General features: G+C 38.2%; 1 pseudogene; it reads left to right on the forward strand.

The window, feature by feature from the left end:
* Positions 1-2,791: 2,791 nt before the first annotated feature.
* LOC109575121 (olfactory receptor 5D13-like) lies at positions 2,792-6,917 on the forward strand (annotated as a pseudogene).
* Positions 6,918-9,181: the final 2,264 nt, after the last annotated feature.

Below are 9,181 nucleotides of genomic sequence, written 5' to 3' on the forward strand. Positions count from 1 at the left end.
TACTCATGTCCATCAAGTCAGTGAAGCTATCCAACTATCTCATCCTCTGTTGCCCACTTGTTTGCCTGCCCTCAACCTTTCCCAGCATCAGGGTCTTTTCCAATGAGTTAACTCTTCTCAACTGGTGGCCAAAATGTTGGAGCTTCAGCTTCAGCCTCAGTCCTTCCAATGAGAATTCAGGGTTGATCTCCTGTAGGATTGACCTGGTTTGATCGCCTTGCTGTTCAACGGACTCTCAAGAGTTTTCTCCAGCACCACAATTTGAAAGCAACAATTCAGCACTCTGCCTTCTTTATGGTCCAACACTCACATCTATACATGACTATTGGAAAAACCGTAACTTGGACTACATGGACCTTTGTCAACAAAGTGATGCCTCTGCATTTTAATACACTGTCTAGCATTGTCATAGCTTTCTTTCCAAGGAATCATAGATGAATGAATCATAGATGTAAACATAAAAATGAAAACTGAAAAATATTTAGCATAAAACAGAAAAAATCTTTCAAAAGTTAGGATGGTAATTCTTTGAATGAACATAAAAAGGATGGATCTTTAAAAAACAATAAAAAGAGCTTCATTGCCATTAAAAATGTTTGGTAAAAGTTTCTGAAGCATAAATGACACCATTAATAAAGTGAAAATACAAGCCATAGATTGTGAGTAAGTATTTGCAAAATATATTTGATAAATGATTTCAGTGTAAAACATACAGAGGAAGTCTTTATACTCAATATGAGAAAAAAGCCTACTTAAAGTTTTGATGAACTATCTGAGCACACATTTGACAAAACAGAACACACAAATAAACACATGAAAAAATACTAAGTATAGCTAGTCATCAATGACATTCTTATTAAAATTAAAACTTAAACCACAAGGAGAAACTATTGTATGCCCTTTAGAATAGCTAAAATGAATAAGAGTTTCAAATACTCGTGAAAATGTGGAGCAAGTTAAATGCTTATGCATTTCATATAAGGGTTAAATAACTTTGAAAATAGTTTAGCAATATCTTATGAAGTTAACGCTTCCCAGACTATTATGCTACAGAAACTATGATAGCAGTTTAAGCCTCAAAGTTGGTGGCAATTTGTTGTGCAGCCTGGAGAACTAATATCCAACAAGGTTGCTAGCTCTGGGTGACCAGGGTGTAGCTACTGGCTCCAAAGCTAGTCCAGGGTACAGAGGTGTCAGCAATGGGGGGGAAGATGCACTGTGGAACTCAAGCCTATCTCAGTGAGAGAATAACCATGCAGACTTGTGGGATTTTGGATCAAGACCATACTATGTACAATAATTCTGTGCCTGGTGGGAAACAGCCTCTGGTGCAAGTGTTAGTCAGGTTGTCAGGAGCCTAGGGAAAGCATTTGTTGCTGCTGTTTAGTCGCTAAATTGTGTCCAAATCTTTTGCATATCCATGGACTGCAGCCCACCAGGCTCCTCAGTCCAACAGATTTCCCAGGCAAGAATACTGTGGTGGGTGGCCATTGCCTTCACCAAGTGTTATTCCCGACTCCAGGCAGGGATAGAACCTATGTCTCCTGCACTGCAGCTGATTTTTTTGTTTTTTTTTACCACCAAGCCACCAGGCAAGCCAGTGGTCTAACTGTGTGATATTTCACTGTAGTAGAACCAGTTGATTGACACTCAGAGGTTTTAGAGATTTAAACAAGTTTCCAAAATGCATTTGCTATTTTTAAGAGACTGTATTATTTAATTATATAAGCTAGGAAGTGTGGATTGCTTATATTTAGAAGAAAGCACAATTTAGTTTTAGTAAAGAACATCACTGTTTCTGAAGACAATAATATTTATTTAGGTTAAGCAACAAAACCAGAGACCAAGTTATATTGCTATACATCTCAAAACACATGCACTTCATACACAAAATGGGAAAGAAAAATCACACAGTAAATATATATAATAGCAGTTAATATCTCTGAACAGCTGCATTTTAGCTTATTTATCATTCATTTTGGGTTTTACTGTAGTCACCAAGTTTTCTTATTCAGCTCATGTATTTTTTTATAATTATTTTTAAAAGAAATTCATGAAATAGACTATTTGAGGTGCCATTTCCAGTGATTCAGAAAAAAAAAAAACTACCTTCTTGCAAGTTGCCACATAAAAAAAGCATTCAAGCTAATTTCTTGATATGTGATACAAAAATAAATAGCTCAAGAAATATTCTCTGGGTTATGGGAGTCCTACATTTTGTTCATAGGAATCAGATTCAGCTTCCAAATCTCTCTGTCTCTCTGTTTCTTCCTTTCTCTGAGTTTTTCTGGATATTAAGAAAGAAGTATATTCCAGTCACATTGAATTTTTGTGGGCTCCTGCTATATTGATTAACTCCTTAATGTTTTACATGATGTTTGAATTCTGAGTGGGAACTGCCCTGGAGACAATTAATAGTAGAAATGGGATCTTGGGGTGAGTTGGTTTCAGGCGGGATGATCTATCTTGTCTCTTTCTCTCCTTTGGGGAACTCTGAGATCCTGAAACCTCTAAAGCAGTGGACCCTCTTTGTCAGTCTTTGTGTGATAATGTCTCCTGAGTCCATTTTCCTGAGGGCTGAGCTTTGATATCCTCCCCCTTCACTGGGGTATCATCCTGATTTTTGCTCTGAGGATATCCAGACTGTGCTTAGCAGAGTAGTCACAATGAAATTTTTAAAAAGAATATTATAATGCCTGGTAATTCCTCAACACCTCAAAATTGAGTCAAAAGAAGATAAGAATAATATGCATAAAATAATAATAAATACCATAATATACAATTCCATTTTTCTGACAGTAATGTCTTCAGGTATGTCAAGGGTGTGGAAAATATGGCTGAAGTGAAAAGGAAAAGTGTCCTCATGATAGTAATTTTCATGAAATGCTTTATATCTTGTTCAAGTGCTGCATCAGTATGTAAGAAAAAGAGGAAATTATAGGCATTATATTCTGAGAATACTGACATGAGCAGAGAAGGTTGAAAACTGGAGAATATAGTTAGGATAAGGGTTTAGGTAAAACTGAGCAGAGAAATTTAGATTCGATAAATTAGTTAGTAGGGAGAAATTAAAGTTTTTAAGAGTCATAAAATGTCATAACCACCACAGTAATCAAGAAGAGAAGAAATTGATTTTCTCACAGTGCAGGTTAGCAGCATCACAGGGAAGTTGGCTGAGCCTAGGTGACCGTGAGATTAAAAAGGGATGATTAATAAGAGTCAGATAATAATGAGAAAACACAGGGGAAACAGAGACAATTTACTGAAGGATAGTGATTGATGAATTAACATGAACAGGGCCAAGAGGAAATTCAGGAAAAGAGTTGAGCTACTCTTTGACATCACAAATTGTTCCTGCAGTTTTGCTGCTGCCAACTTTGAACTTTGACCTATTTCTTAGATTGTTTAAAATAATACGTTTAAAAATAATACCAATTATTCAGAGTATTAAGAATTGAAATGGATGAGGGTGGGAAAACCTATATATTGTGAACTGCATAAATGTAAGACTTTGTGCAAATTATATTAATGCCATTTCCTATACTTATACACCTATAAAATATATATTATCATGTCATTATTACTGATAAAGAAGTTGAGGCTCATAAAATCTGAGTGATTCACCAAAGATCATACAGTAAATGCCAAAGCTTGGAACTGAAGTTAAATTTATGTTTCCAGCTCCTTGCTTCTTTCATTGTGCCAGTCTGTCTGTCACTAACTCTTTTCCATTTTCCACTCGTTCCCTTTTCTGCATATAGGAAATACATTTTTTGAGTGTCAAAAGTACCATAAAGCTATTCAAGAAATAATGAATTTTTTCTCCCTTCACATGGTCAGACAAAACTAAAATTGCATCTGTGTTTATGAAGTTCAAACAAATACTCCCTTTATTAATGAATATTTCAGATGTGTGCTTGTTATTGGTTAACTTATTTAAAAATCTTTGCTAAATAAGTATACTTCTGTTGTTATAAACTGCTTACCAGTACAAGATACTTTTGCTTTCTCAAAATAATGTGCACAAATAATGATTGTATGACTCAAAGCAAGATTATCACCTGTAGTTTTAATCAAGCTCAATATTCCTGTCACCAGAAGTTTTGAGGGTGATAATGTAACCACTTGTGTTTATTACTGTATTCTCTGATTTTCTTGAGAAACAGTGTAGAATGTGAAAGAGTTGAGCAAAATATATTTTAAGTTACTCTGTAATTCAGATATTCTATAACCATTTAAATGTATAATATTCCTAATAAATTTATTAGATTAAAAATATTGATAGCAAGTTAAGAGATATTGATCAAAGAATTTAAAAGACTATATTGAGAGCATCAGTGGCAGTATGTGAGACAAATGATAGTCAAATAGGAAAGAAAACAAAAGTGAGGGTACTACAAATTGTAATACAACTTCATTGCTTTACCAGGTCGCTGCACTGAACACAAAGCCAATAATTTTAGCATCAAACTGGAAGCATTGGAAAACTTGAAGATGGAGCTTTATTTCCTTCAGTGTTCATTTATGTTTTCTAAAATGTGAAAATTCTTGTGGTAACTCATGACCTCTGCCTTTTCGATGATCTTCAGTTTGAATATAATGATAGAAGTCCTACGACCTCTAAAAATATTACTCCTCCTGCTTTTTAAAATAAATTTGAGTGCTATGTTTTCATTTATTGTTATGTTACTCCCACGAAACAGCACAGACCTTCAGAATGGTGGAACTATGAAAAACATGTTTTTCTGCAACACTATAGAAAACATTTCTAACTCTACACGAAATTCAATTTCTGTCACTCATGATCAACTTCAAACCTAACTCATCACTAGCAGGCTGTGTTAATTCAGACAAGTGTCTTAACTCATATATGCTTCCATTTCCTTTTGTACAATATGAGACTAGTTGTTTTGAAATTCATAAGTCTTATTTAGTGGTCAAAACTAATGTACCAATATTTTAATACAATGTCTGCTGCACGATAAATGTGATATCCATGCAGTGTCATCATTATCATTGTTATCATTTTATTATCACTGTCTCAGATTTTCTCCAACAACAATTTTGTGGTTTGCTGAAGGAAATCGGAGTGCAGGAGCCACGTTCACCCTCTTGGGCTTCTCAGAATATCCCGACCTCCAGGTTCCCTTGTTCCTGGCTTTCCTCACCATCTATGCAGTCACCGTGGTGGGGAACCTGGGCATGATCACCATCATTAGGATCAGTCCCAAAGTCCACACCCCCATGTACTTTTTTCTCAGTCACTTGTCCTTTGTTCATTTCTGCTATTCCACCACAGTTACACCCAAACTCTTGCAGAATTTGGTGTGGAAGACAGAACCGTCTCGTTCACGGGATGCATCACGCAATTCTTCTCAGCTTGTATGTTTGCAGTGGCAGAGGCATTCGTGCTGGCAGTGATGGCCTATGACCGATTTGTGGCCGTTTGTAAGCCTCTATTCTACACAGTGGTCATGTCCCCAGAGCTCTGTGCATCGTTAGTGGCCAGTCCCTGCACGTGGGATATAGTCTCCTCCCTGACACTCACCTGTTTCCTCCTGGCATTATCCTTCTGTGGGTCTAACATCATAAATAATTCCCTCTGTGAGCACTCTGTCACTGTCTCCATCTCCTGCTCTAACCCCTTCATCAGCCAAGTGTTCTGTTTTGCCATTGCCATATTCAATGAGGTGAGCAGCCTGGCAATTATCCTTACTACTTATATGTCCATTTTGTCACTATCATAAAAATGCCCTCTGCTGGGGGGTGCCAAATAGCCTTCTCTACTTGTGCCTCCCATCTGACCACCATCACCACGTTCCATGGGACTGTCCTGTTCCTTTATTGTGTACCCAGCTCCAAAAACTCATGGCTCACAGTCAAAGTAGGTTCTGTATTTTATACAGTGGTGAGTCCCATGCTGAACCCTCTGATCTATAGCCTCAGGAACAAAGATGTGAAAGAGAGTGTCAGGAAATTAATGAATCACTGAATACAATTTGGTTGAAGATCTGTATGTCCAAAAGAAATTTGATCATTACATAGTGTTGATTAAATCTTGTAGAGATGAAGACTCAGATTATGTAGTCAACTCACTAGATCATAAATTTAGAGTCATGAATTGGCTATTTGATTTCTTAGTTTTTGTTCAGTTCAGTGTCAAATAAAATAGCTGTATATCATGTGTAAAATGATGTGTGTTGTGGGTGTATGAAAAGTGAAACTGTGAGTTGTTCAGTCATGTCTGACTCTTTGCCACCCCACGGACTGTAGCCGGCCAGGTTCTTCTGTCCGTGGAAGTCTCAAGGAAAGAATGATGGAGTGGGTAGCCATTGCCTTCTCCAGGGGATCTTCCTGACCCAGGGTTTGAACCTGGGTTTCCTGCATTTCAGGGAAATTCTTCAGCTTCTGAGACAACATGGAAGAGCTGCGGATGAATAGTGTCTCCCAAATATCCATGTTGCCCAGAACTCAGAATGTCACCTTATTTGGAAATAAGGTCTTTGCAGATATAATTAAGGTAAGAGTCAAGATGAGAGTAAAGTGAACCCAAAATCCAATGAGAGTGTCCTTATAAGAGACAGAAAAAGATACACAGAGACACACAGGGAGGGAGGCTATGTGACTTCTGCTTCTCTCTCTTTCCTTCTAAACCACACACAATTCTTAAAAAAAATAAAACTAATTTTTAGTATTGTTGGTACATCACTGCTTCCTGGCTGTTTGTAAACCTGTGCTTTACACAGCTGTTGTGCCCCAGAAGCTGTGTTCCATCTTTCTGGCTGGTGCTACAGCTGAGCACAGACTGTTTCTTACACTCATCCTTTCAGTTGTATTGCCTACTGCTGCCCTTTTGGATCTTGTTTTACTTCAGCCAATTCAATGAACTAAGAAAGTTCATAGTCATCATTTCCTAGCTTTCCCTTCTGTCACTATTTTAAAAATAGTTTCTACCTGTGGGCATCACAGAGTCCTGTCTACCTATCCCTTCCACACATCATCATCCTTTCTCTTTATAGCACGTGCGTGCTGTGTGCTAAGTCACTTCACTCTGTTGACTCTTTGAGACCCTGGACTGTAGCCCACCAGGCTCCTCAGCCCATGGGATTCTCCAGGCAAGAATACTGGAGTTGGTTGCCGTGCCTTCCTCCAGAGGATCTTGCAGACGCTGGGACTGAGCCAGAATTGCTTATGTCTCCTGCGGGTACCTTATCACTAGTGCCACCTAGGAAGCGCTCTATAGTATAGATCGATGGATGGATAGTGAAGTCGCTCAGTCATGTCCGACTCTTTGCGACCCCATGGACAGTAGCCAACCAGGCCTCTCCGTCCATGGGATTTTCCAGACAAGAATACTGGAGTGGGTTGCCACTTCCTTCTCCAGGGGATCTTCCCGACCCAAGGATCGAACCCGGGTCTCCCACATTGTAGGCGGACGCTTTACCGTCTCAGCCACCAGGGAAGTCCTCTCTAGTATGCTCAGTTCGAAATGCTCATAAGTGATTGTTCAAGTAGAGTCTGTTTTATACCATGCCAATCCTCACACTGAACTCAGTGACATACAGTATACATACTGACCCAGGGATCGAACCCGGATCTTCCACATTGCAGGCAGACGCTTTACCGTCTGAGCTACCGGAGAAGCCCCTATTAAATCATGTATGTGCCTATTCAAATACCACCTTCCAAGAAAATTCTTTTCTGAAAATCTAATATAATGAGACAATCACTCTTTATCCCATTAACAATATATTTTTTTGCTTAGAAACAGATGATACATTAACTATATGCAATAATTTATTTGTCTCATTTCCTTCTCCCTCTATACACTCCAAGAGAGTAGAAATTCCTGGTATTATTATTGTATCTTATATCTCTAATGCCTAGAAAATTACCTAGAAAACACATTTGGTCTTCAATGAATACTTGCTGGATGAATAAAAGATGAAAAGAAATGAAAATTTCTGACTAAATTCATAATATTTAGTACTGTGCTCATCTAGGTAAGGAAGCTTCCCTGGTGGCTCAGATGGTAAAGAATCCCCCTGCAATGCAGGAGACCCAGGTTCAATCCCTAGGTCAGGAAGATGCCCTGGAGAAAGAATGGCAATCCCCTCCAGTATTTTTCTCTGGAGAATCCCATGGACAGAGCAGCCGGGCTACAGTCTATGGGGTCACAAAGAGATGGACACAACTAGGTGACTAACTCTTCACCTGGGTAAGACTTTAGATGATGTCTCCTTAATGAATATAGTTGTCACATGAGATTTAAAAAGCTAAAATACCATAAATAATACACTCGACTTATATGAGTGCTTCTATTGCCAAGTACTGTATCTTGGAATATATTTCTTTGCCTAATTTTAAGTCTTTAGCTGTAGCTGTATATTCTATAAACATTTGACTCTTTTGCAGTTTTCAGAACCACAGAAATGACACTTCCATTATCAAAAGGGTCTCTCACAAATAGTCCTTGAATATAGTTTATTAACACTGGTCATATTCAATTTAGAGATCTTGCCCTTTCTAAGCTAATACAGATTTCAGAAAATCTGAAGAGTTTATTCAAAATTCTCCAAACCAGGCTTCAAAATACGTGAACTGTGAAATCCCAGACGTTCAAACTGGTTTTAGAAAAGGCACATGAACCAGAGGTCAAATTGCCAACATCCGCTGGATCATCGAAAAAGCAAGAGAGTTTCAGAAAAACATCTATTTCTGCTTTATTGACTATGCCAAAGCCTTTGACTGAGTGGGTCACAATAAACTGTGGAAAATTCTGAAGGAGATGGGAATACCAGACCAGCTGACCTGCTTCTTGAGAAATCTGTATGCAGGTCAGGAAGCAACAGTTAGAATTGGACATGGAACAACAGACTGGTTCCAAATAGGAAAGGGAGTACGTCAAGGCTGTATATTGTCACCCTGATCATTTAACTTATATGCAGAGTACATCATGAGAAACGCTGGACTGGAAGAAACACAAGCTGGAATCAAGATTGCTGGGAGAAATATCAATAACCTCAGATATGCAGATGACACCACCCTTATGGCAGAAAGTGAAGAGGAACTAAAGAGCCTCTTGATGAAAGTGAAAGAGGAGAGTGAAAATGTTGGCTTAAAGCTCAAAGTTCTTTTTTAGTTCCTTGGGGTATAAAAGGTCTAGCTTTTCTTTTTTTAA

The sequence above is a fragment of the Bos indicus genome, chromosome 14 (genome assembly GCF_029378745.1).
Source record: "Bos indicus isolate NIAB-ARS_2022 breed Sahiwal x Tharparkar chromosome 14, NIAB-ARS_B.indTharparkar_mat_pri_1.0, whole genome shotgun sequence".
In the NCBI taxonomy this organism is placed as follows: domain Eukaryota; kingdom Metazoa; phylum Chordata; class Mammalia; order Artiodactyla; family Bovidae; genus Bos; species Bos indicus.